This window comes from Chaetura pelagica, unplaced genomic scaffold (genome assembly GCF_000747805.2).
Source record: "Chaetura pelagica isolate M959 unplaced genomic scaffold, ChaPel_1.0 scaffold232, whole genome shotgun sequence".
Taxonomy (NCBI): Eukaryota; Metazoa; Chordata; class Aves; order Apodiformes; family Apodidae; genus Chaetura; species Chaetura pelagica.
The window spans coordinates 2,103,262-2,124,830 of record NW_009952441.1 but is presented as its reverse complement, the minus strand read 5'-3'; the positions used below and the strand labels follow the sequence as shown (position 1 = coordinate 2,124,830).

Here is a 21,569-nt window from a genome sequence, read left to right as displayed (position 1 = left end):
TCTTTCTGTGGCCTGCACTCTCCCAGGGCTCAGGGGCTTTGTATTGCTGAGCAATAAACAACTGAGTGACTCCCTCATGATGGAGGCAGAGCATGAGGGAGAGCCCAGCCACCTGCTCTCAGACAGAGTGACCAACAAAGAGACAGGTGGATATCTACTGAGAGTGCAGAGCAGCTTCTAGGACAGGTGGAGGAAAGCTATGGAAGGGTTTTGGTGTGTTTGAAGACTGAACGCCAAAAGAATTTAGGCAAGTAGTTCTTTAAATTTAATACTGGTCCAAAGGATGGAAATACAGTTGCACAACTTAGTTAACTGGCCTTGCACTAAACAACAACAGCAAAAAGAATCCAGCAGATAAACTTCAGTCATCTCAAAAATCACGAGCCATGACTAGGAATAAAGACAGAATCTAATGGTGAGAGAAATACCTGGAAAGCATATACCTATGTTTTGAGATGGGGAAAAACCACAAAAGGTGTGTTTCATAGCCATACTGATTTGCTTAGCCTTTGGTTTAAAATACAATCTTAAAAGACACTTCTTTGTATGTTACCCTGGTGTCAGTAGATACTACTAATGTGAATTTCTCTGTAACATGTGAAGTTCCCTTATCTGTTTTGATACTTCTGCTCGTGAAGTTATGCCTCTTACAGGTGCAAAGGTCTGCCCTCATCTGTGGTACAACTCCTGTGCTGTTAAGACTTTGAAGCTTTTTGACACTCAAGTTGTTACTTCTCTGTCGACTGATTTGTCTTAAGTGTCTTTTAAGTAAGACACTGGTCTCTGTGAGTATTTTAAATGCTTCCCATTTGCTTGTAGCAAATATTCCAGAACAAAAGGTCCAACTTATTTTGGTGAGGCTTTTTTGCCGCTTTCAGCTGAGTAAGGTTTAGCCCAGTTCTGCAGAATATTGCTGCTATATCTTCTCAGCAAAAAGTATTTTACCTATAACATATAGTCTACTAAGTAATTCATTACAGTTAGGTTAATAGAAGCCACGATATTGTAATATAATTGCACATCCTTATTATCTGAAGAGTACAGCTACTTTTGGAAATTTAACTTCTCAGACTATAAATAGTTTTTAATTTAATTTTTTTTAGATTGGTCTTGGTGTGAAAATAGGTACACTCCTTTGCTTAATAGTAACACAAGTAAATCAGAAAAGTGCATTCTCTATCTTGGTATTAAGCTCCTCTGTCTCCTGTTTGTACATATAGTGAGGTAGCAGCCTTTCATCCAGCCTCTGTATTTACCTATCATCCTTTCTTCTAAGGATATGGGCTTTTATTATTCTTTAGTGCTGTCTTCTCTGTGTTGCTTCCTTAGATACTTTTTAAAAAAAATAAAAATACTTATATTACAGCATTTGTAACAGTCAGTTGTATTTGTATGTAAATTACTGTGAAGCAACTCCATCCAAGTTCTTTTGAGTGCCTTTGGCTGTCTTGTGCAAATACACCAAGATAGATCAGCACTTGAACCTACATCAAATAAGGTAGCCCAGCAACAGTAACACCCTTCAGTTTGCCTCTTCAGGCACTGCTGTGCTGTCCTAGCTCCTCTCTTTCAGTGGGCAGCTGGGCACACTGTGAGTTGCCATGTCTGTCTTTAATGCACTAGAGATAATAATGGAAAAGGTTCTCCTGTACAGTGGTGCCCTGAAGTAGAAGTAGCTTCTCTGCTGAGGTGGGTTGCAGGTGACTCCAGGGAAGCGGCAGTGACATGTGGTCTTCACGCTGTACCTGCCTGGCACGTTGTTTTGTTCGAGTCCCCTGAACAGCACTTTGGTAGCTCAAAACTTCCAGAAGCCATGACTATTTTAATGGGAAGGTCAACTTCAGAAATGCACCACAAACAAAAAAACTTTCATGCATGTGTGCACACATAGTTTTTACAAATATTGACTGTTTCATAAGCATGGAACAGCATTTTTGTGTGGATTCTGTAGCCCTCCAGCTGTTTTAAGTTGTGTTGATATGTTGTACCTACTGTGTTTAAATGTCTGTGCTTTTGAAAGCTAGAAGTGTCCATTGGATGTTACACTTAATTGAAAGTGGTTCTTAAAAAAGATCAATTATTTGGTATTTACTTCAGGCTTTAATGTTAAAAGTTGAGTCCTCCCACACTGGAAAATTTGTCTTTCATCTACAAAATTTTTTCCAAGTAAAATAAATGTCTTAATCGAGTGTGCATGAGAGCAAAAGTTAACAAACTTATTTTTGTCAAATATTAAATAAACTGTGGATGACTTTTGTTTTCATTAGTCTTTCTGTTGCCTGGAAACTAAATAGAAATGAATGCTTTCTATGAATCAGATTTACATTAGGTAACTTCCTTTATTTTTTAATATGATAAAGACAATGTTAAAGAACACTGCAGGTTTTACAACAAAGGTAGTCTACTAACATTAGTCTGCAGAGATATTTCCTTACGTTTCTGGTTTAATGCCTGAACTGCAGTTTTACAGGAGTTGAAATACTAATAAGCTATGTGAAGATTGACATCTTAATGTACAGTCAAAATTATCCATGTTTCAGGTGGAAAATTGAAATAGTTTTTGGTTCTTTTTTTTGGTGTATTTATGAGTAGCTTATGTTTGGGAAGTTGTCAATTTGTGTATTTAGACAATGGAAAATTTTGTTTTACTTTCTTCTTCCATCACCTGTACTGAAATCTAGATAATAGTAATTTCTTTATTAAAATCACAACTAACCTCTGGTTTTTAATGCATTTTTAATGATGCATTTGATACATAAATTTAAGCTATGTATGGCTAGCATGTAGTTAGTCAATGTTTATATGTATTGTAACTTAAAGGCATGATCTTTTTCTTTTGTTGTTACTTCAGCAGTAAGTGATTTTGAAATCTAATGCAGTGATTAGATCACTGTGTTTGCCTTAGGGCTTCAGTCATTTAATCTAAAGTCTGAAAATTTCTGGCTCATGTTTTATTTTGAAGTAAAACTAATTAATAAAGGAAAACTGATACCTGTATCTTTGTATGAAAAACACAGAAGCAAATTGTTTAAGACTAACATGCAATCAGGCACTGAAGATAACTCTTCTTCCTCCTTTTCCTCCTGCCCTGAAGTGTTGTTGTTTTATGTATCCTGTTGTATTGTGTGCTAGTCTTAAGTGATCTCTAAACCATTAATGGAGTAGTTTTTACAAAGCCACTTTGGGAGCCCAACAGTTTAAGCGCAAATTAGGGATACAATAAGCACAAAATCACTTACAGTCATGGCTAAAGATGGGATTAAAAGCACTTTTACAACTTTTCCTTGCAAAAGTTAAGAATAGTGGACTTTTAAAAAAATATGCAAAATTAGAAATGATCACAAGAAGTGTGTCTGTTGTGTTTGGTTTTTTGTGGTTTTTTTTCAAAAGTGCCACAAAAGAATGGGAGGAGGGGGTGAATCAGGAGAAGGCACGGATTAAAGATTACTTTTTTAATATTTTGCTTTATTAACAGATTATTTTGCTTGCTAGAGATCACCAGGTTGCTACATATTTTTAAAAGGAAGGTTTTAAAACCAAGTGATGGGTTTTTCTAGTATTATGCTAATTTTATGTGGCACCTCTAGAGCCTGTGAATGTGGGCATGGTCCTTATTTATACAGATTATACTCTAGAACAGAGTTCATAATACTGATTCAATACTGACTTTGTGTGTGTGTGTATTTGTGTATACTTGCTCACAGTAGGAATTACTGGCAAATTTTTTTTTAATTATTCTTCCACCAAAAAGCAGCAGGCACTTGGTCATCTAAGAGTTTAAAGTTGTTTTGGAGATTTTGTCTTTCAACCAAGGAGAATTATATTACTTTGATAGTATTTTCCTTGGCCAAGATGGAAGTTTCTTTTGTGCAAAGAAATATAGTCATCATTTTTTTATTTGTTCAGTTTTATCTTTTAAGTTCCAAGTCATTGAAGAGGCAAAAGCATTGCTGGTCCAATTTAAAGGGTTTATAGTACTGTTCTTTGCCTCTTTTGCAGATGTTGCATGGATATCAGAAACTGTTCTGGTACAGCAAGAACTAGGTGCCATTGCTTATGTGATAGGAGGACACTTTGAGAATATTTTTATATGTATATAATTATATATATAAAGATTAAAATATCTCTATATAAATGCTTAGGTACCTGAAGTAGTTGTCTTTCAGTGTAATTGCAATTTATTACTGACAATATAGGTACCTTAAAGGGCAAGATAGTATCTTTGCTTCCCTCTGCATGCTTAGGCATTTTCACTACTTCCCTTTACTATTTATGATTATTTCCCACCTCTTTCTTTGTCATCCACACAAAGAAGGGTTATGGATGCTTAACCAAGGAAATTTGCTTCCCAGCTTGAAGCAAGTGTTGGGCAATCAGAGGCAGGTGTATTATGCTCCCTACCCAGTTTCTCAAGTTGTCTCTATCTCTGCATACTGAGGCAGTGTTGATCTAAAGTGTTGCTAGATCTTATTTGTTTTTGTTTGTTCTAAGTCACTTTCTTGTTGATCATAATCATCCCAGTTCTAATGTTCTGGTGTGCTCCCATCTGAATGTGTGAGAATTGTAATGCATTGTTTTCCCCTATGTGTCTTCTGGAAATTAAGATTTTTAGCATTGCCTTAAAGATTACTTTAAAGCACTACAGGGAAGCTGGGATATCAGAGCTACAAGAATCCAGCTGTAATGGTTTTATAGCTTGCCAGAAATCAGACCTATTTGTATAGGTGGCATAGAAAATAGCTGTGATTTGACAATTTGGTGCCATTTATATCCACCATAAAAATAATAATGAAAAAAAGTTAAAGGGGTATTTTAGAAGCAGGAACTAAGCTGTAAATACAGATTGCGTCTCTGTTTTCTCAAGGGAACAAAAAGGGAACAGGCTTTAGGAAGCTTTCTATTGAAGCAAAGTTAACAAGGACCCTGTCTACTTTAAGGTTGTTTAATACTGTGCGGCACTGTGAAATTGCACATTTGTTTGTTCTTTTAATACAAGTTCACATTGTCCAAAATATACATACGAAAAAGGACTTACATTACTAAAAAGTCAGAAGAAAAAAGTCATATAAGTTTATGCAGCAGCAGGTAGTTATATCTCAAAAACTTTGAAACAGTTACTTACATTCACAAAAGAAAAATTATCATGTCCTTGCTGTCCTCTGGAAATCTTGTTCCAAATTACTTTGCCAGATGCCATTCATGCTGAAGAGTTAAGCATGCAGACCTGAAAGTCTAGTAGGATACTTTCTAAGCAGTCTTGGAAATATGTTAGCAATTTTACCTGAAAATCAGGGATTAGGAAGCACTGAATCCCCACAAGGGACCTTTTGGATGTTCTGCTGTGTTCCAATATGTTGATAATCATCTGGTTACAGTAACTGAACTTGTATTTGCCTTTCTTTTCCCTTAGCTGTACAGAGAGGGTACTCTGAACATGTGAGCATGTTTGTGGGATTATCCCAGTGTCTTGTGTAGGGGGATGATGTAGGGAAGAAGTGTTCTTTGACATACCATTCAGTGGCTTGTGGCAATAGCTAGTGCTGGAAGACAATCTTTTCATGGATAGAAGCAGCATTTACAGAGATGCAACTTGGCAACCCATAGCAGAAATTGTCACCATGTCACCTTTCGTGTCTAAAGAGATTTGGAACTGCAAATTAGTTGGGAAAGTAACAAAACCTGTTGCTAGCTCATGTAAATTCCAGTACTTTACAACTCCAGGGGCATTAAGGCGGTAAAGTGAGGACTGTTGAGGTGGTTAGCATTTAGCTGACAATGGTCTCTATGCTGCAAATAATGCAGAGTATGTTCAAGGTGCTAAAAGGAAGTGGTTCTCAACTTAAAAATGGAAAAGTGAGTGACCCAGAACACCATTCTGCTCTTTCTCAAGGACTGATATCTCAGTTGCTAGGTAACTATTTGTATTCTTGCATCTCTGGTGAATACGATCTAATTCATACAGACAGCAACTTACAAGAGTGCAGTTATGTGGTGTGTGTTAATAGATCTGGGTGCAGCCTCCTGCCAAAATGGATGGCTCATCTCTTCTGATTGCATGCTGACTCAGTTTTTCCATGTGACAATGGTGTGATCTGGGCCAATATCCTTATTCAACACAAAAGTTCTGAGCCTGTTACAACTTCTGACTCTGAGCAGTTCGTTTTCTGTTGTGTCTCTAGGCTGAACTGGCTTTCTTTAGAGCTGCAGTGCCATCCAGTGCAAGCAGGAGATGTGGGGATGCACTGCAAAGTGGAAGGAAAAGTAAGACTTTTAGTGGCACTTTGCAGTCTCAGGAGATACTGTGTTAAGACAAAATAAAACACATCCTTGGAGTTCTTGAGTATGTAGGTATTGTTTTGGCACTGCTCATAATATATTGTGGTTTTTTTTGTATCTGAAACTTATGCTTTTATGCAAGAATCTTTAGCTCACTGACAACCTGTATGTATTCTTAGTGAATTTTATTTATTTGCAAGTGCTGTGGATTTTACAGTATGTTTGATAGGAAGCTGCAGAGCTTGGGGAAAAACTTTGATTCTGTCTGACAAAAGGGTTTTTACTAACTGAATCGTACAGATGTGTAGTAAGAGAAAAATAATGGAATGCTTTGCTTTTCCTTTAAAAAGCTTTTTTCTTTGGGTTTTCCAGTGATGTATCTAGTTTTTCTTGAAGTGGCCTGTGATACTCTGTTTACTCAGTCCATAGGAAAGTCCGGTAAAGCCTGTCTTGTATTTCTAGGGTTTATACAATTATGAAGCACCAGTGAGTTACCACTTTTTTTTTTAATGCTTTTAAGGTTACCAATATGTAAGGCATGTTGTAGTACTAAACTAAATATTCTTCCCAAATTGCAGAGCAGCAACTGGTTACTACATTTGCCTCTGTGTCTAACATTTGAGAGACCTCTTTAATAGTGATGGAGAGTATGCTGCACTCTGACAGTGGTGTGGGAGCTGAGCTCTGCCTGCCCAACTCAGAATTCTGTCTAGCACAGGCTCAAAGCTCAGTAGACTTTTATGATGCTTTGGTTGAAGGTAGACATGTAATTAAAATGTGATAGCACTACTAATTTGGTATGCCTGTGATAGGTTTAAATGGATGCAAACTGTTTACATTTTAAAAAAATGTTGATCTCTAAGGATAAACAGAAGAGGCCAGTGCTGACTCAGGCTTCTTCTCATGGTTTTGACAGTTGTATACAAAAGATACTGCTTTAGCAGTCTCTGTAGAGGAACTGATCCATACTGAAGTGGAACCAACTGCTCATTTTTCCTACAGAACTTCATAACTTGGAAACAGTCCTGACTTCATAAAAAGCAGTGCAATTTTTTTTTATTTGTAATAGTTTTTGTTGATCAATTGTCACTTATTAGCTCATACCGTTAGTCTGAGTTTGAAAATCTAAATCTGAGAGGTTCCTAGTTGCTGATAAATCTTAAAAATGGAAAAAAAAAGCAGCTTGCTTTCTTATAGTGCAGGACAGTATCTTCCAGATCCAAGAAAGTAAAACCAATTTTTGGTTCTGAATCTGCAGGACATAAAGGTGTAGTGCATGCAGTGCTGCTCCTGGCAGCTGGTACACTATGTCAGAGATGTATAATGATCCACAAGCATTCTAGCCAAGGAGCAACATTGTTAGGAACCATGGGATGTTTTTCAGGTTGCTATTAATGGTAGGATTTGGATGGGCTGAGAAGGATTGCTTCACATATACTTGAAGATTTGTGCCAGTTTCTTGGTGAAAACTAGATACTCTTCCTAAACTGGTTACTACATTTTCTTCTGTGACTACCGGTCCAGAAACTTCTTCAATGCTTCTAGTTGCCTCAGAATGCATGACTTGATGCTCATATAATAATATATTTTTGAAAAAAAATGTGGCCTTCTTTTAGTTTCTGTGGTCTTTTAGATCATGAATTTTGCTTCCTCACTAGCAACCAAAGGAAAATCTAGGCTTCTATTGCTTAGGGTAGGCACAAGTACTGCAACTATTTCCTGTTTAGTAAAGGTGGCTGTTAGTAAGTATTTGAGCAGGTAGAGCAGTCTGCTGCCTTTTCCGTTTGCTTGCTCCCTGGCTGTCAGTGTTTGAAAGACAGCAGTGTGATATCAGGACAGAGTTGAACAATGGAGACATCTGGTTACATCAGGATAGGGTTAATGTGCAAATATGGAAGCCACATCTGTTTCATTTAAGCAAGGTAAGAGAGGAGAAAGAATTTAAAATTGTGTCTCTAAAAACTTCTGCCAGAATGGTTAATACACTCATTTTGCATCCCTAGTGATATGAAGGGGGCCAGAGGCAAAAATTTTTCTGACCATTTTTCAAAAGGCCTATTTAGAGTGGTTTTTTTTTTAAAGAACAATTGAACTGAATTGTATTGTGCAGCACATAATCCCCCTTTAGGTTACAGCAAAATAATTTCAAGTTTTAAACTTCTGTTATACAAGCCCTCAGAATCCACATATCTGTAAGACATTTTACCAAAAAACTGCATCGGACCTTCTCTGACGGAACTGTAGTCACTTCTTTTCAGCATAGCATACAATTGGAAATATGTTGGTTGAGCAGTTTGGAAGTTAAATTTCTGTAGTGTCAGTAAAATAGGACCTTATCAAGCTCTCAAATGGGTTAGCTTGAGAAGGCAGGGCCTTGAAATCGACAAAAGTGCAAACAAAAAAACTTAGAGGGTCTTGGTTGTTCAAAATATGGATGGTCTGCAGTGGTTAGCTCATGTTCATCTTTCAGTTTTAAAGTTTTACATGCTTTTTGTAGACATTGCTGGTGTTTAGAATGGCCTTAGGGTGAGGGAAGTGATGGGTATTTTTATGAAAGCATGTATAGTAAAGGCCTTCTTTATTTCTTCCCTCATTCTCTTGAGGGAGGGTGTATTGTGGGCATTTGTCAAGAGCTGAATGTTAGGGAAAGTGTGTGTGGGAAAAGTGAGCACAGACTCTTCAGAAGAGCTGGGAGACTGGGAGCTTTAGAGTTAGCATATTTTCGTTTTCAGTATTAAGCAGAGCAGTCTTGTTCAGTTAAAGGACTGATGGGTGTGATTTAACTTCTATGTCTGCAGATGCAGCTCTGTATGACAGCTCTACTGTCACAAGCAGAAACTACCGTAACTGTCTACAAGCATTGCTGTGGTTGTGATCTCTGTTCTCCTGTAACATTCCTGTTTTAGGGAGAGAAATTTCTGCAAAATTTTAGAAGTTTAAAATCTTCAAGAGGAATAGATTGTAGAAGACAACAAGTGGAAAAACTGTAATTGAGTTTTCCTTTATTAGATCCTACCAATTGTTACTTACCCCACACCTTTACCTGCTGTAAAAATACCTGACATAACAAGGGGATAACCTAATCCTAGGACTAAGGGGGAAAATACATTCCAAAGCAAAATTAAGTGGTGCAGATTTACTCCTCTTAAGCACAATTTGGGTTAAATGTAATGAGAAAATCCTCATGCAGAAATTTTTTTGAACAAAATGTTGTCAATTTATATGCTGTGAGTAATGGAAGCAGATTCTACTTTGTTCCAGATAGATGTTACAATTTTAGATGTTTATTATTTTTCTCACACTAAAAAGCTTTGTACTTAGGTTGCTTTTCTATCTGCCTTGGAAAAGGTCAAAACTGTTAGCATTTGTGTGTGATTTCAGCGACAACACTGCCTGGTGCATAAAACTGGTAAGTTGTTTGTGCTGTCTGTGTAACTAATCCTGCTTTCTGATACTTAAGTACAGAGTCTGAATTGCTTTTACTGAGGTTACAAGCTGTTGCGGACAGCAGTTTGAGCTAAATGAGAATTTACTTTAACACCTGGATGTTATTTGAAAAGTTGGCAACCTCCTCCACCCCTCCAACATTCTTTAAAGACTGTGTAGTGGGCTTGTGTTTTTAAATTTTTTTGAGAAGTTCATCAAAACTGTACTAATTTTTCTAAAGACTTAATACCATATTGAAAATTTGTGTTGCTACTTAGATACTTTGAAATATCAAGTTTATTTGAACTTAAAACCAACAAAAACCCAAACACTTTAGATCCTGAAATTACGAATTCTTGAATATAGCAGTAAAACCCTCCAAGGCACATGCATGTAGCTGCATACTTGTTTAAGTGTTTGCAGGCCTAAAGCCTTTGTTTTAGAATGGCTGTCAATTCTTTCTTTTCCCATTTCCCTGCCTTAGAACAGAGATTATACTAGTACTGGCACTCTTAACTTTCTTCTCACAGTACACTATTTGTGAATTTACAGTTTTATTTCTGTAAAATATGTGAAATAATGTTGATTACTGTGATTTAAAGTAGTTTGGTTTTAATATAATACTTAGAGATAGTTTAGCTGTTTTCTTTTCCACTACCAAAAAACCCACTTCAACCTCTTTTGGATAGCTGGGGTTTTTTTGATTGTTCTTTTTCTCCCTCCGATAGTCTGGTGATAACAAGAGAAAAATAGTGTATTATTGCTAAATTTTCATAGAGGTCAAAATCTGAATCACATTTCATTTTGTACTTGACAGGCAGCTGTGGACTGCCTGACTTCCTGGAAGTTGTTGGGGATGACTATGGTAGAAAAGTATTTTTTATTACTGAAATATTTAGAGTTTACATTGTTGCTTTGATGCATGGCATGGCTTCTATTCACTAAGACTTTTCCCAAAACAGAGTAATTTATTTACTATGAAACGCTTATGGAGTTTATTTAGGCTTTGCCATTATAATGCTGTAATGCCAAGGAAAAAATAATCAATGTGTATTATATAGTGGGTATGTCTTTATAAAGCTAATGAATAACTGAACTTCATGGGAGTTCACTTTATATCTATATATTACAATTTAATTTGTGGTCTTGATGGCTGAAGGTGTTGGCATTAGCATCACATATTTAAAACACAGTTGTTGACATAGCAATGTATATATGGTAACTTAAACACATCTAGCACTCAAATGTATTTTAAATTTAATTACAGAAAATGTAATAAAGGTGAGAGAATGTAACATGTGGTCAACACAGTGAAATGCTTAGTAATAGCTTCTTATTGTAAGAAGATTGCTGCTGAGTTTTGATGAGTTTTCCAGTTTTTGTTACCTTAGGTAACTAACAGGTGCAAAGGAGATAAAATCAGGCTTTCCTCAGTAGTGCCCTTTGATAGAACAAGAGTCAATGGGCACATGTTGAAATACAGCAAATGTCTGCTGAAAAGACAGAACCTTCTTTTCTTTCCAAACTGTGCAGATGGTCAAAGGCTGGACTAGGTTGCTCAGAGATGTTATGGAGTCTTCATCCTTTGAGATACTCAAAGCCCAACTGCCCAGATCCTTGAGAAAATGCTCCATTTGGAGTGGGCGTATGATGAGGGGAGTGATATTGAAGGTGTCTGGAATTCAGGGCAAAGGAGGGAACCTAGAAATGCCCTCAACCTTGACTGCTCTGTGATTTTTGTGAAGTAGTAGATGATGTAGATGGAGGCCTGACATTCAGGAAAAATGATGCATGCGATCTGAAGTTGTCTTAATGATTTTCACCTTGTCAGAAACTACTGCAAAAATGGTGATGGCAGCATGCTGTGCATGTCATGAGCTTGCTCATTTTCAGAAAGTGGTGGAAGAAGTTAGTGTACCAGGAAGGTGACCAAGGGGTTATAGCATAGCAGTTACTGTTAATGCTCAGTTTTTTCCAGTTTAAAGTTCTTTGTAACTTTCATTGATACTTCATTTCAAACTGAAATCATCTAAGGTGTGAAGCTTTACTGTATGCTTCCTTGTTCTTACAGCTTTCTCCTGACATATTTTTGGCTACTGTCAGAGAAGGGATAAACAGTTTTCACCAGCTATCAGATGGGCTTTTCCACTGCATCAACAGACATCACAAAAGAAACCTCATATTTGCTTCTTCGTGATTTTGCAGATTTGGTTAGACTATTTTGACTTACAGGCCACACAGTGCTTATGGGTTACAGCTCTGAATCTTAAGTATTGCCATTTCCTGTTACCTCTTCCAGAGAGACTCTCCCATTTGGCACAGAAGGTTTGGAGTAAAAGGAACAGAGGATAAATCTGTTGCTAGAAAACTGAAGGCTTTTGGAAGGTTTTATAAAGAAAAGAAATATAGGAAGAAGTTAAATAAAAACATGGAGAGACTGGAATGTGCTGAGATTTCACAGCTAAAGGATACAACTTAAGAGGCACTGTTGTCTCAGGAAATGCTTGGGAAATAGATTAAAAGGTGACAGTTTCTTAATGATATTCAAGACAAATTTCCATTTTTCTTTCTTATTTTTCCTTTCTTATTAGTAAGTTGATTTCACCTCTGGACCATTTCTGTCCTGTACTTGGTGCTGAAATTAACTTTTTGGGGAATGAAAATATTTCCTGTCTGAAAAGGAGTTTTCCAACTGTTTTAAAAAAACAAATCCAAACCCTTTTCACTCTCTTTTTATTGTATTCATAATTCTAATTTATGTTTTTTTTTTCCTGTCTGTCATGTGAAAAGCTGAGTTTTCCAAATATTTGAAAGATTGATCCCTGGAAAACCAACTTATGCTGAATGTTGAGAGTCCCTTTAGTTTAAAAAAAAATAAAAAAAATGGAGAGAATATCATGGAGTTGTACTCAGATGTATAGAATTTGTGCTTGTAAAATACTATTCTGCATTTTCGGAAGTGAAGATAAATATGCCTCCAATTTCTGATTTTGTTTTTGTGTTAAGTGACACAAAATACCTGCAATAAATTATGAACTGTCTGTTTAAGGGCTTTTTGTCTCTTGTTACTTCTCATCCATCTTAATTTCTTGTGCAAGTGAATTTTAACAGAGTGCCTCAGTGTTGTGCATGTAATCATAGAAACTATAAATAAGTATTTACATTGTCAGAGTTAAAATCATGCCATACCCACTTGATGTGAGAAATCAGTTTTTTTATATTCTGTGAATGAGTTTAAATTCATGCAGGAAATAAATACTGTAGAACTTGAATGAATACAGTATTGGAAATTTTGATTTAATGTATAGGCAAAAGTTGTTGAATGATTCTACACAGACAAACAGGTTATTTATTCTCAGTGTTCTTCAGTGAAAAGCTGAATGTGTGGCAATCTTTATGAAGGATCATATCGTATGAAAATTTTTAGGCTCCTTTATGTAATGTATTGTTTTTCCTAGACAACTGGGAGATGCAGCATTTTGGTTCCAAATCTTCCAGATGTTTTTAATGGTAAATCTGTGCAGTGAAATACATTGCTGATACTGACTTCTTTCAGATTCATAGGATGTTTAGGTTTAGCATTAGATTCTTTAAACTTCACTTTTTCTGAAAGATTTACAAATTCATCAAGTTTTTCGCCTGTTAATGATTATTAACTTGAGTGGTTTGTGAGTTTATTTAAGTTTCCTTCTTCCTTTTGTTCTGATGATGATTTGCAGCTGTCTTAATACTGATTATTATTTAAAATTTTAAAAATTACCGTTTCCCCCCGAAGTTGCACACTGGCAAGGCAAGTGTACTTAAAACATTCAGGTACGTGACGAAGCTTGACTTTTTTTCAGGCAGATAAGTGTAGTAAAGGGCTGATATTTTTGCTGGGTTTTCTTTTAAGTTGCCTCTGAAATGTGAGGTGTCCTCATTCCCTGGCTTCCCATGTTAACATTATTGCAGGATACTTTAGTTTTAAATGCACATGAGTAAAGAAGGTGCAAACAGTCTGTCTTTCACTCCTTTTTATGCTGCTTTTCTTCAACCCCCAGTAATCCAGAAGCGGAGAGGAAGTTGTGAAACTGAACTGAGGCAGCTGAATCCTGATCACTTTGAGATCAAAATTAATTTTCACAGTCATCTGTGGAGCTGGAGTTTGGCCTTGTTAAATTTTAGTGGAGCATGTATTGCCGTAGTAATTATTGAACTTCAGAATAACTTGTGCAAAAATGCTTTGTGGTAGAGCTGGTCTTGACAGGAGCATATTCTTTCTAGCAGCATCCTTTGCATTGGTAGTGTGAGTATATACAGGATAACCCTAGATACTTCAGGTTATCCTATCATTATAATACTCTACTCAAGAAATTACTGCAAGAAAAATGGTAGTATGAAAAGTATTTACATTTGTGTACTCCAGCTTATTAATCAAGAAAAATGATAGTTATTTTCAAACCTCTGTTATTGTGTAGCCTGTGTTTTAGGAAAAAGCTGGTTCTTTGTTTTTCCTGAAAGTCAGTGTTCTCTTAAGGATATGGTTTGTCTTCAGGTGTGATGTTAGCTGGGACAGGGAAATGGAAGAAACTGTGGACAACTTCACTCTCCAAGTTGTGACTCAATTTAGTAGTTTAGCTGAGAGAAGTGAGTGAAATAGAATATGTAAATAGGATGTACTGTGCAAGGAGCTTACCAAGCAGTGTCATCTTCCCTCTTTATAACTGTTTTTGTGCACTGTGCAGGTATGCGAGGATCTGCTGCTAATTTGTATTGTAGAATGGCTCTTTGGTTTCTTCAGATGTCTGTTAAAGTTTGTGGTGAGAACATGCATAAGAATACTGGGGCTTCTTAGCCTGGGCAGAAATTTATATCCAAACCTGATTAGGCTAATGTATATATCCTTCAGCATTATATATGTAGAAGGAAGTGGTCAATTTTGCACTTAGTGATTAGTGCATTTACTAGCATAAGCATAGCTCAAGAATTGAAAAAGGCCAGATAATCTTCCATTTTCCAGTTTGATCTATATTCTGGATTGTGTTTAATTGTAAAGCAAATCTAGTCATTTTATGTTTGGTAGGGAAAATATGTTTGGGGTATTTGGAGGAATTATGGGTTTTATGAGTCAGTACCATATTTTTGTGTTAACTCTTGTTGAGATTGAACTAAGTGGGAGGTATTTTGAGTGTGCAGGTTTTTATCTGGAAGGCTAGAAGAGTGAAACAACAGAAGTTAGGGATAGATTGTATGCAAAGGAAAGAACATCTCTGTGGAGAGTGCTCTGCAATACGTCCTACTTGGTACTGATGTTACAGATGTCATCTTCTTTATGTAATGAGAATTAAGTACCAAAATCTGTAATCCTTGCTGTGAGCTATTCTTTACCCCTGCAGAGTGGAGGTGTGTGCAGAGCCCTAAGTGGAGGGGAGATAAAACCACTAGCAGCCTTTTTGCCCTGGCAGAAACATGGAGACAGCAGGAAGTATTTGAGACAGGGAACTACAAACCTAGGGAATCAGTCCAGAAGAAACCGGAGTTCAGATGTATTTTGTTAAAAGGACTGCTGCATTCAGAAATGCTTTGTGGTCTGTATTGGATACTCTTTTGAGCTTCCAGAGGTATTGAAAATGTAGTAACAGTATTTTAGTGTTGCTCTCCTAGACCACATTAATTAATGGTGAAGCAGTATGTAATTGTACTGAAACAGATGCTGGCTAAGTTGCTGTGTGATCAGCGTGTTACTGACATAATGATATGAGAAGACCAGGTTCTTCTTGCCAGTTTCTGTTTTCACTGTGATGTGTGGAGAAAACTTGAGTAAGTTTGGACTCCTTAGAATTATAATAGGGGCAAGGCTTGTAAGTGCTCAGTAGTAGCTGAAATAAATCTACTGCATGGACTTAGGAGTTGATCACAGGTTAAGAAAGGCAGGAAAGAAATCCCAAGGAAACAATCAGCAAATGGTATTTGAGTAGAGCTTGTTAATGACACTTGATTTGCATTTGGAAATCCCAACTGTACTTACACTTTCTGATGTATTTAGTAACATAGAGTGAGCTGGTAAAAGCTGTACAGCTGTTTAGAAATGACACCAAGATTCCTGAAACATGTCATCTTGCTACCAGCAGTTCATTGTAGGACTGTGGTCTAGCAGTGTGGGTTTTGTGATCACAGAATCACAGAATGTTAGGGGTTGGAAGGGACTTGCAAAGATCATTGAGTCCAACCCCTGTGCCAGAGCAGGACCAAAAGTAGGGCAGATCATTCAGAAAGGCATCCAGACAGGTCTTGAAAGACTCCAGAGAAGCAGGCTCCACAACCTCTCTGGGCAGCCTGTCCCAGTGCTCTGTAACCCTCACAGTAAAGTTCCTCCTCGTGTTGAGGTGGAACTTCCTGTGCTTGACTTTGAATCCATTGCCTTCACTCTGCTCTGGTGAGGCCCCACCTGGAGTACTGTCTTCAGCTCTGGAGTCCTCAGCACAGAAAAGACATGGACCTGTTGGAACAAGCCCAGAAGAGGGCCACAAAAATGATCAGAGTGCTGGTACCCCATCCCTGGGAAACATTAAAGGTCAGGTTGGACAGGGCTCTGAGCAACCTGGTCTAGTTGAACACGTCTCTGCTCATTCTAGGGGGATTGAAGTAGATGACCTTTGAAGGTCCTTTCAAACCCAGACAATTCTATGGTGATCTTCTTGTCTAGCTAAAAACTTAAGTACATGCAATTTTTCTTCAGTGATCTGAAACACTTTATTTGAAGTTTTGGATGAAAAAGAGTTGATATATCATCTTAGAGGGAAAAAGGAGAGAGTTTTCGGTTTGCATTGTTCTCTCCTGTCAGAATAGAAAAGTCAGACCACTACTCTTCCACAAACACTTTGCAATGTTACTTTTAAAAAATCACTCTCAAATGCCTTTCTTGTTCTTTTTGGCAGTAGGTTTTCAGTACCAGAGAGGCAGTGGGAATAGAGTAGGCTGTCTCTTCTTTTGCCCTTGTTCTCAAAACAAAAAAACCTCCCCAAAACCCATCAGCTTAGGATGAGGGCTGGAAATGGAAGCTTTTCTTGGTCCCTGTTACTGTATTAAACAAAGTTAACCCTTTTTAAATTCAGTCTGAACAAGTAAGAAAGGGTTATCACTTGCATACATGTTTGCAGTTGGATCCCCATTGCCCTCCAATACTAGAGAAGAGTTTATTGCTTTCAGTTCTGAATTAAGTTTCTGTAATTTTTTTTCTGAGTGGACTATATGGCTATTAATGCAAATTGTAAAGCAATGTCTGGAACTTTCTGACAGATTTCATTCAGGAGCTTTGTCTGTCATATAGTAATCATAATGTGTAGTTCTGTAAGTTTGTTAGGTCCTACCTGCCCAGAAATGTTCACATGCACAAATCCATACCCAGTAGAAGTAAAGCTAATACGAAGATAAGCTCTGACATGCACAGCTGCTGTATATCCTCATAAACATATGCTTGTCAGCTGTCAGACAAATTAAACATGGGACATTTCAGAAAACCACCCATTTCCACCAAGCAATTTGCCAGACCATTCGTATTATCTCTTTCTCACTACTGAACAGAGCAGTCTGTCTTTTTACTTGTCATGTTCTCTTTCACCCCATTCCTGTGTCTGGGGTCAGTTGCATGTGGGCTGCTTTGTATTCGAGTGTACTTTGCCTTCACTCCCTTTCTGACTCTCATAGCAATGAAGGCCCACATGCTTGTGCTGTGTGGTTGATAAAACACCAAAATGCTGCTCTCTGGATCTATGTGGGTTTGCTCATGAAGCATTTGCTCTTCTTTAAACCAACACTTAGAGGGTTCCTTTGGCACGCTTACAGCTTTACCAGGCAGCTCTCTTTCAGTGTTTTGTATTAAGGATGGTGAGTAAAGCTTCTCTACTGGCAGATGATTAGTACTGGCTTTTGGGAGGCAAGAAGGGGAAAAGTAGAGGAGTCTTGGTAGAGGAGTCTTGGCACGTACCTTTACTTTCTCTTTCCTGGTCTTCACAGTTCTGAATGTTTCTGACTGTGGTGCTCTGGAGAGAAGGTCTCAGTGAGGTCTGCTTGTACCTTTAGGAACAAGGGGAGGTTTAGATCGGATATTATAAAACAATTTCTTCCCCCAAAGGGTCGTGATGCCTTGGTACAAGATGCCCAGGGGAGTGTTGGTGTCTCTATCCCTGGAGAGATTTAAAAGCCATGTAGATGTGGTGCTGAGGGCCATGGTTTAGTGGTGGCCTTGGCAGTTCTGGGTTAACGGTTGGACTTGATGATCTAGAAGGTCTTTTCCAACCTTTTTCTCTGAGTCTATGTATATTAGAGCATTTTTTTTCACTCTTTTGTTTATCTGAGCACAGTATGGAATAGTTAAAGCATTGGGAATTGTTTTAGTTTTCAGCTAAGATTCTTTGGGGTTCAGCTGTGATAATAGATAGTTCATGCATTTCTACTGTGGAAGTCAAACCACTTAATGGAGGAGAGATAATATCTCTATTTACAGATAAAGAGAGCCTGAGACATGGTAGCAAACAGACCTGAGAGGCTAGTGGCAAAACCAGGAATAGTCAAACTCCTCTGGGCACCGAGTTCAGTGTTGCCCCTGCCAAAACAGACAGGATAAAAGGTCCCTAGCTCATTCCCCCTTTTCAGTTACATGCTGCTGTGGGGTTATAAAACTAGTGGTTGTGCTTTGAAATTGATCGAGGAAAGGAGTAGAACTGTTAAAAGAGCAAGTGTGAGGATTTGTAGTCACAAGAGTTGCTAATCTTACTCATTTCCTAGGGAGAACTGTATGTTTCCTTTGTACATAAAACTGAGCCCAGACTCCTTCATGGACTAGCCACATGTGTGTTCCTTTTCCCCTCTTCAACTAGGCCCTTTTTTACCACGTGGTTACTGAGTCATATTTGGTAAGGCCCTGCCCACCGTGTACACCCACTTCTAAGCTCAATAGGGCTCTTCTACACAATGATGCTTCTATGTGTGCTTGCCACATCCACATGCAGTGTCCATGTCCTTTTAGTTTCTCCCACTCAGAACAGTGGTCTTCACAGTTGAACCCCAGTAAAATCTGCTGTTTCATCAGGACATTGAAGACTACAGTGTCTCGTTGTTGGTCAGGTTCAGTGACCAATGTTTCCTTCTGAACTGCTTTTCTCATTCATTTCTTATGCCTGTACTACAGAAAATTTACAGTGCAGTCTCTGCTTGGCCTGCAGTCCCTTTTTTCAGTCCCAAAGAGACAGGATGTACTGAGCTCACTTGCACAATCGAAGCTGGTAAAGGAATGCTGATGTTCTGCCAACTACATGCAAAAAAGTACTTAAACAGCTTCAGGAATTGGCTGTGTTTTCTGATCACCTTGGTGGTGACAAGTTTGAATGACTTTTCATACAGCACAAGGAGTAGTAGGCAAGGAAGTTTTTCAAGTGCTTTTCAAAGTGCTTCTTTGAACAGTGACTGCTGTATCAACCTTGGCTTCACCAGATCTGGAACTTTCCTTAGCACTTGTCTGATAACTGAACTGCTGCAGAAAATTGCTCCTTTTACATACATTTCTTTCTTGTTTTTATAGAAGCATGGCACTTTGCTAATGACCAACAACTACTGTGTCTTTTCAGAATCCCTTCTTTTACAACAACTTGACTGAAGTTGTTGTTCTATAATAAATCTTAATTATGCAGTAGGTATTTGTGACCTGACTATTTTATGCTTATGGGGTAACTGTAGACTTCCTATTCAAGGAGTATCTTCATATCAGTTAGTGCTAAGACTGTTAAAAAGCTGCAGGATTAAAGTAATAGTTGCTGACCATCAGCAATTTGATTTGTATTTTGAAAGCACTGAAATACAAGTTCTAAAGATAGATTCTTCTCCTGCTCAATATTCCCTTCTTAAACACTCGTTAGAAGGCTGCACCACATTTCTAGTCTTTATAAGACAAACTTGTTAACTTCGTATACTGTGAATAGTCTTTACTGTTTAAGCAGTGTTATACACAGTTCGAGCCCTCCGCTTGAAAAAAACTTAGAAATACAAACACTAGTTCTGCTACCCTGTGGCAGTGTGTGACTGATGTAGAAAAAGGGCTTCACTCCATAGTTGTTAATGAGCTTTGCTCACTGTGATGGAGAGGCAGACTTTGCATTTCATGCTGCTTGGAAACCTTTCTTGATGTCTGTGTACACATAGAGAGGGGTTAGGCACAGTATCATGGTGGCAATCCTAGACTGACTGAAAGTAATACAAAAAGAACAATTCTTTTTAGTTTGTGGGTGACCAGCTGCCCACTGATTATCTGGACTGTGGAGTTTTTTTAGCTGTAATGTTAATGTACAGCTTCACAGAAGTGAAGTCAGTGATGGGATGCTTTCCTTATTACAGGGTGTCACCGACTGACTCAGGTTCGACAACGATGCTCGCGATCCCCTCCCCCTCCCACCCAGGTAGGGAAGGGGAGAGAGAAAAAGAGAGAGACTTGGCTGGATTGAAAACTACACAGCTGTAATTAAACACCAATGATATAAGCAAATATATAAAATTATATACAAATATGTTCAGATATGTACAAAGCCCCTATTGCCTCCCCCCACCCCCAGCAACTCCCACAGCATCTCCTGAGCTGTGAACAGTCCCAAAAAGTCCTGGAGCTGCTGCTGGAGAGAGAGCAGAGTGATGAGGGTCAGGAGGGCACGAGCCTGGGGGTCGATGGTGATGGATGAACGGAGTCCTCCCCAGACGCTGGCTGTAGAGGGAAGAGAAGGGAAGGAGAAACAGGAAGGAAGTTGTCTTCTGTGATCTCTGACCTTCCTCTGAACTTATGCAGATCTATGGAATGGAATATCTCTGGCCAGTTTTGCTGTCTGTCTAATTCAGGCTCCTATGGAGGGTCATAGATCTCCCTGTAGTGTCTGAGCTGGCAGAGTGAAGGTGTGACCTTGAAGCCCCAACAGTTAGAAAAACATTCTTATCAGTCTTAGTTAGAATGCACTGTGACTAGTTAAAAGAAAGCTCACTGAAGGAAAAAAAAAAATCAGTAAAAGGAAAATTGGCTTCATCCTGGCTCAAACCAGGACACAGGGAAAGACTAGGAGCTTGGCTTAAGCAGTCTGTATGACTAAAAATATGCCTTTTGCAAAAATTATCTGTAATCATACTGAAGAAGGACAGGGATGCTCAAGAAGTCAAATGCAAGCAAATTGCACCAAGTAACTTTTATTCCCCCCCTTCTTATTTGTTTCTTGTAATTTACAAAATTTTATCTTAAACAGTTGCTGCTAGGGTATTTCTGGGAGTTGTGACATCTTAAGATGGAGAATGTTTACAGACACTAACATAGAAGTGAAGTTTGTGAAGTAAAACAAGGAAGATAAAAAATACGATCATTTTCAGTTAATACACAACACCATCAACCTTGCTTCTCTCCTTTATTTCCTTTTGTATGTGACATATATACCAGGATTGTCCATCCTGGTCATAAGCAGTGCCAAAATTTGGTATTTTCTTCACCCTCTGCATCTGTGTTTCAAGTTTACTATTTGGTGGTTTTTTTGTCTCCATATTACAACTCTGGCAGAAGTTTACCTCTTCAGAACAAATAGATTTTTGTTTTATCTTGTTTTGGCTTTCAACTTGTTGATAGCAGGCCTTCCAGTGTAGGGATTTCGTTTGAAATGCTCTATGTTTGGGGTTTTTTTTAATAACTTTTTAGATTTTTGCTGTGAGTGGTTGTCTTGGAAGTTTTTACTTAGCTCATTGCTGGGCTGATTGGTGCAAGCCTGAGCAACAGACCTGAGCATTTCTGCAGCTTTGTTTCAGCAGGGATTGTCAGGAAGACCGTGAGTGACACAACTGCTTACAAGTGGCAGGCTGGCTGTGCAGCA

At 38.1% G+C, this 21,569-nt stretch overlaps 1 protein-coding gene across 1 annotated transcript in view; it reads left to right on the top strand.

The window, feature by feature from the left end:
* The window catches only part of MLLT3 (myeloid/lymphoid or mixed-lineage leukemia (trithorax homolog, Drosophila); translocated to, 3), a 113,145-nt gene that overhangs the window by 13,766 nt on the left and 77,810 nt on the right, over window positions 1-21,569 (top strand). The gene's annotated exons all lie outside the window — the stretch shown is intronic.